Genomic DNA, 7,357 nt, shown 5'->3' with positions numbered 1-7,357 from the left:
TCTAAAATGTATTAAAACAATTTTTTCTCATCAATCTACACACAATATCACATAATAACAAAGTAAAAACTTTTTTTTTTTACATCATTGCTAATTTATGAAAAAATAAATAAACAGAAACATTTACATAAGTATTCAGACCCTTCAATCTGTACTTAGTTGAAGAACCTTTGGCAGCAATTACAGCCTCGAGTCATCTTGGGTATGATGCTACGAGCTTGCCACACCTGTACTTCGGGAGTTTCTCCCATTCTTTTCTGCAAGTCCTCTCTATCTATCAGGTTGGATGGGGAGCATTTCTGCACAGCTATTTTCAGGTCTCTCCAGAGATGTTCGATCAGGTTCAAGTCCGGGCTCTGGCTGGGCCACTCAAGGACATTCAGAGACTTATCCCGAAGCCAGTCCCGCGTTGTCTTGGCTGTGTGCTTAGAGTCATTGTCCTGTTGGAAGGTGAACCTTCGCCCCAGTCAGAGGTCATAAGCACTCTGGAGCAGGTTTTCATCAAGGATCTCTCTGTACTTTGCTCCGATCATCTTTGCCTCGATCCTTTTTTTAAATACATTTTTTTATTTCACCTTTATTTAACCAGGTAGGCTAGTTGAGAACAAGTTCGACACATACAACAACACAGAGTTACGCATGGAATAAACAAACATACAGTCAATAATACAGTAGAAAAAGTCTATATACAGTATGTGCAAATGAGGTGGGATAAGGTAGGTGAGGCAATAAATAGGCCATGGTGGCAAAGTAATTACAATATAGCAATTAAACACTGGAATGGTAGATGTGCAGAAGATTCATGTGCAAGTAGCGATACTAGGGTGCAAAGGAGCAAGATCAATAAATAAATACAGTATGGGGATTTGGTAGTTGGATGGGCTATTTACAGATGGGCTATGTACAGGTATAGTGATTAATGAGCTGCACTGACAGCTGATGCTTAAAGCTAGTGAGGGAGATATGAGCCTCCAGCTTCAGTGATTTTTGCAGTTCCTTCCAGTCATTGGCAGCAGAGAACTGGAAAGAAAGGCGGCCAAAGTAAGAATTGGCTTTGGGGGTGACCAGTGAGATATACCTGCTGGAGCACGTGCTACGGGTGGGTGCTGCTATGGTGACCAGTGAGCTGAGATAAGGCGGGGCTTTACCAAGCAGAGACTTGTAGATGACCTGGAGCCAGTGGGTTTGGCGACGAGTATGAAGCGAGGGCCAGCCAACAAGACCGTACAGGTTACAGTGGTGAGTAGTATATGGGGCTTTGGTGACAAAACGGATGGCACTGTGATAGACTGCATCCAATTTGTTGAGTAGAGTGTTGGAGGCTATTTTGTAAATGACATCGCCAAAGTCGAGGATCGGTAGGATGGTCAGTTTTACGAGGGTATGTTTGGCCGCATGAGTGAAGAATGCTTTGTTGCGAAATAGGAAGCCAATTCTAGATTTAATTTTGGATTGGAGATGCTTAATGTGAGTCTGGAAGGAGAGTTTACAGTCTAACCAGACACCTAGGTATTTGTAGTTGTCCACATGTTCTAAGTCAGAACCGTCCAGAGTAGTGATGCTGGACGGGCGGGCAGGTGCGGGCAGCGATCGGTTGAAGAGCATGCATTTAGTTTTACTTGCATTTAAGAGCAGTTGGAGGCCACGGAAGGAGAGTTGTATGGCATTGAAGCTCGTCTGGAAGTTAGTTAACACAGTGTCCAAAGAAGGGCCAGAGGTATACAGAATGGTGTCGTCTGCGTAGAGGTGGGTCAGAGAATCACCAGCAGCAAGAGCGACATCATTGATGTATACAGAGAAGAGAGTCAGTTCGAGAATTTAACCCTGTGGCACCCCCATAGAGACTGCCAGAGGTCTGGACAACAGGCCCTCCGATTTGACACACTGAACTCTATCAGAGAAGTAGTTGGTGAACCAGGTGAGGCAATCATTTGAAAAACCATGGCTGTTGAGTCTGCCGATAAAAATATGGTGATTGACAGAGTCAAGTCTTGGCCAGGTTGATGAATATGGCTGCACAGTAATGTCTCTTATAGATGGCGGTTATGATATCGTTTAGGACCTTGAGCCTGGCTGAGGTGCACCCATGACCAGCTCTGAAACCAGATTGCATAGCGGAGAAGGTACGGTAGGATTCAAAATGGTTGGTAATCTGTTTGTTAACTTGGCTTTCGAAGGCAGGGTAGGATAGATATAGGTCTGTTGCAGTTTGGGTCTAGAGTGTCTCCCCCTTTTGAAGAGGGGGATGACTGCGGCAGCTTTCCAATCTTTGGGAATCTCAGATGATACGAAAGAGAGGTTGAACAGGCTAGTAATAGGGGTTGCAACAATTTCGGCATATAATTTTAGAAAGTGAGGGTCCAGATTGTCTAGCCCGGCTGATTTGTAGGGGTCCAAATTTTGCAGCTCTTTCAGAACATCAGCTATCTGGATTTAGGTGAAGGAGAAATAGGGGAGGCTTGGGTAAGTTGCTGTGGGGGGTGGAGGGCTGTTGATCGGGTAGGGGTAGCCAGGTAAAAAGCATGGCCAGCTGTAGAAAAATGCTTATTGAAATTCACAATTATAGTGAATTTATCGGTGGTGACAGTGTTTCCTAGCCTCAGTGCAGTAAGCAGCTGGGAGAAGGTTCTCTTATTCTCAATAGACTTTACAGTGTCCCAGAACTTTTGAGTTTGTGCTACGGGATGCAAATTTCTGCTTGAAAAATCCTGACTAGTCTCCCAGTCCCTGCCGCTGAAAAACATCCCCACAGCATGCTGCTGCCACCACCAGTTTTCACTGTAGGGATGGTGCCAGGTTTCTGACAGACGTGACGCTTGACATTCAGGCCAAAGAGTTTAATCTTGGTTTCATCAGACCAGAGAATCTTGTTTCTCATGGTCTGAGAGTCTTTAGGTTCCTTTTGGCAAACTCCAAGCGGGCTGTCATGTGCCTTTTACTGAGGAGTGGACATACAAATGATACCCATGATTTCATCTGACTCTGAGGAAGTAGATAAAGGGTTTCATTGCCAAAATCCCCAAGAGGAATTGTGAGCTTCTCGCGGTGAAGATGGCGTTGGAGGAGTGGAGACACTGGTTGGAGGGGGTGGAACATCCGTTCATTGTGTGGACAGATCACAAGAACCTGGAATATCTCTGCACCGCCAAGCGTCTCAATTCCAGGGAAGCTAGGTGGACCCTGCTTTTCACCCGGTTTAACTTCTCTCTCTCCTACCGACTGGGATCCAAGAATATCAAGTCGGGTGCGCTGTCACGTCGCTATAGAGACCATCCTTCCCACCTCGTGCCTGACGATAGCACTCAGCTGGGGAATAGGGAAGCAGGTCCGTGAGGCGCAGCGTTCCCAGCCGAACCCCGGGACTACTCGGCAAGCTCTGGCTGGTCTCCTTCAACCACTGCCTGTCCCTCACTGTCCCTGGTCTCACATATCCCTAGACTTCGGCACAGGTCTCCTCCCATCTGATGGCAACACCGCCATCCTGACAGTGGTGGACCGGTTTTCCAAAGCCGCCCATTTCATTCCTCACCCAAGCTAACCTCTGCCAAAAAGATGGCCCAGCTCATGGTGCAGCACGTCTTCCAGATCCATGGACTCCCAGTGGACATGGTCTCTGACTGGAAAACTCTGTTCTCGTCCCGGTTCTGGATTGGTGTTCTGCACACTCATTGGGTCATCAGCCTGTCCTCCGGGTTCCACCCTCAGTCCAACGGCCAGTCAAGACCAATCAAGACCTGGAGACGACTCTTCGCTGCCTTGTCTCTGCCAACCCCACCACCTGGAGTCAGCAACTCGTATGGGTTGAATATGGCCGCAACACCCTCCCCTGCTCTGTCACCGGGCTCTCGCCTTTCGAGTTTTCCCTGGGTTATCACCCCCGTTCTTCCCAGAGGAAGAGGTTGGCATACCCTCTCCTCTTTGTGTTTGCTTTCGCCGTACCTGGAAAAGAGCCCGGTCGGCTCTTCTCAAGACGACCTCCAGGTATCGGCAATAAGCGGACCGCCACCGGACCCCGGCTCCCTGCTATTGTCTTGGGCAGAGGGTATGGCTGTCCACTCAAGATCTGCCCCTCCGGGAGGAGTCCTGCAAACATCCCCCCGTTTTATCGGCCCTTTCCCCATCTCCAAGATTATTAGCCCCTCTGCTGTTCATCTTCTGTTGCCCCGTACCCTCTGTATACATCCCACTTTTCATGTGTCTAGGATTAAACCTATGTCTTACAGCCGCTTGTCTCCTATTTCCAGATGTCCTGAATAGTGTAATGTTTGGAGCAAATCCAATACAACTGTCACGCCCTGACCTTAGAGAGCCTTTTAATGTCTCTATTTGGTTTGGTCAGGGTGTGATTTGGGGTGGGCATTCTATGTTTTGTTATCTATGATTTTGTATTTCTATGTTTTGGCCGGGTATGGTTCTCAATCAGGGACAGCTGTTAATCGTTGTCTCTGATTGGGAACCTCCTTTCTTTGTGGGAAGTTGTCTTTGTTCATGGCACATAGCCTTTATCGTCACGGTTTGTTTTTTAGTGTTTATTGTTTTGTTCGGCGTCTTTTCTAAATAAAAGAATATGTACGCTCACAACTCTGCACCTTGGTCCTCTTCTTTTAACGGCCGTCACACAACACATTACTGAGTACCACTCCATATTTCCAAGCATAGTGGTGACTGCATCATGGTATGGGTATGCTTGTAATCGTTAAGGACTGAGTACTTTTCAGGATAAAAAAATAACGGAATGGAGCTAAGCACATGCAAAATCCTAGAGGAAAACCTGATTCAGTCTGCTTTCCAACAGACACTGGGAGATGAATTCATCTTTCAGCAGGACAATAACCTAAAACACAAGGCCAAATATGCACTGGAGTTGCTTACCAAGACAACATTGAATGTTCCTCAGTGGCCTATTTATAGTTTTGACTTAGATGGGATTGAAAATCTATGGCAAGACTTGAAAATAGCAGCAACAACCAACTCCACAGAGCTTGACTAATTTTTTAAGAATAATGTGGAAATATTGTACAATCCAAGTGTACAAAGCTCTTAGAGACTTACTGTCATGTGTGTGGGTGTGATTTGGGGTGGGCATTCTATGTTTGTTTCTATGTTTTGGCCGGGTATGTTTTGGCCGGGTTCTCAATCAGAGACAGCTGTCTATCGTTGTCTCTGATTGGGCATCATACTTAGGCAGCCTTTTTTCCTTTTGGTAGTTGTGGGTAGTTCTTCGTTTGTGCATGTATAGCCTTACGGAGCTTCACAGTCGTTTTTGTTATATCATTGTTTTGTTGGCGACATTTATAAATAAAAGAAAATGCATGCTCACCACACTACACCTTGGTCCATTCCATACGACGATCGTGACACTTACACAGAAAGACTCACAGCTGTAATCGCTGCCAAAGGGGATTCTAATATGTATTGACTCAGGTGTGAATATTTATGTAAATTAGATATTTCTGCATTTAATTTTCAAATACATTTGCAAAAATGTCAAAAAACATGGGTGAGAAAACAAATCTAACACAACAAAATGTGGAATAAGTCAAGGGATATGAATACTTTCTGAAGACACTGTATATGTGTGTGGAGATATGCCACGTCCCTCATAACACTTCTCAGGTCCAAGTAACCTCTAGTTAACCTGAGGTCTCCCTCACCAGTTGTCACTCTCCTTATGTCCTGCTGGGCCTGCCCCAGACCATAATAACAGCCAACCACCCACAGTTAATATCGATCAAATGATCATTCTACCCAGCTTCCAAAGGAATATGAAGGAATAAGTAGGACTTGACCTGCAGGACTTTTTGCCACATTTAATATTTAAAAAACTAAATTCAGTGTTAAAAAGATCTAATGGCAGGTCTGTTGGTGACAGCCCTTTCACAGACTCTCCTTCACAACAAGACAACCAACCATTCCACTACTGGAGTATCCCCTGCATCCTTCAGGCTGGTATAACATTCCAGTTAGTCAATGGGCCTCGTTGACATGCAAGCTGCATCTGTTGAGTGCCTGCACCCAACTGTTTTAGAATTGGAAACTGTCAAACAGGAAGTATAATGGCCTTGTCGCTGCAGCTTGCCCAAAATGACCATTTAGCTGTGCAAGCTCGTCAGGCCCTGCCAGAACTACAACCACCACTGGCTACTTTGTCTCCTCACCCTGTTAGGATACTCTCATGTTCTGGTCACCTCAAACACTTTTAATCAATCTTGCACACTTAGTTTCATTGGGTAAAATAAGGAAACGTTCAGAGTTGTACATATACGCTTCTAGAGTAGATGACTGTTGTATTACAGTTTGCTTTCCTGTAACTTGGTTACGCTTCTGTGTGCTTGAGTCGTGAAAGGCTTGTTGATATATTTTGCAGAAGTGTCCACTGTTGATATGCTGTAAATCTGTGAATGACATTTTAAACATGAACACACATTAAACACTATTTGGCTTCAGCTATTCAAACACAATCCTTCAAGGAACCTAATTCCAATGTCTGAGCCCACTTGTTTTCCTTAGAGCCGGTGACAATAGCCACAACATTTAAAAAAACATGTAACTGTATGTATTTTCATTAGGCAGGACCATACAGCACTGAATGAGAGCAAATTTGACTTGGAAAGTTTTCTATTAGTCAGCTACCAAAAAGTAAAGCTTATAATCATCATAAATATTCAAGTTTACATTTCTGCCTGTTGTATTTCGTATGTACAGCTCTATATTTCCAAGATGCATTAAGACATCCTAATGATGTTTGTTTGTGTGTGTAGGAAAGACAATTGACTAGTTGTATTAAAAAAAATGCAATATTGGGTTACATGAGTGTATGCGATCCATCATCCCTTCAGCCAGGCATTATTCTGCACTTTTTGAGTTTAGGGCAGGGATCATCAACTAGATTCAGCCGGGGGTTGATTTGTTCTTGAGCGGATGGTCTGGGGGCCGGAACATAATTACAAATAATTTGTAGACCGCAAATTGACCGCAAGAAGCCCAAACAGTTATAATGTTTGACTAAAACATAATCATTTCAAACCTTGCTTACATTTGTATACGATCGCGTGTCTCTCTATTGTGCATGGGAATACTTGAGAACAGATTTCTTACATTAAAATAACTTGCAGCTGATTTCCCGGTGTTTTTACAGTCTTTTATGTCCAACAACGAAAATTATACCAACATTTTTATTTATTTTATTTTTTTGCTCAGAAAAATCGGGGGCCCATCACACCACCCTGCAGTGGTTTATGGGGTGTGTCACAATATCTTTCAATCTAACCACTTTTGCAGTCAAATATTTTTACACAACCATCCATTTCATAAATGGGAAGGGTCAGGGTGTCTCACAATTGTGTGGGCCTTGCCA

This window comes from Oncorhynchus tshawytscha, linkage group LG02, assembly GCF_018296145.1.
Source record: "Oncorhynchus tshawytscha isolate Ot180627B linkage group LG02, Otsh_v2.0, whole genome shotgun sequence".
NCBI lineage: Eukaryota > Metazoa > Chordata > Actinopteri > Salmoniformes > Salmonidae > Oncorhynchus > Oncorhynchus tshawytscha.
The sequence above is the reverse complement of the archived record's forward strand: the minus strand, read 5'-3'. Positions refer to the sequence as shown.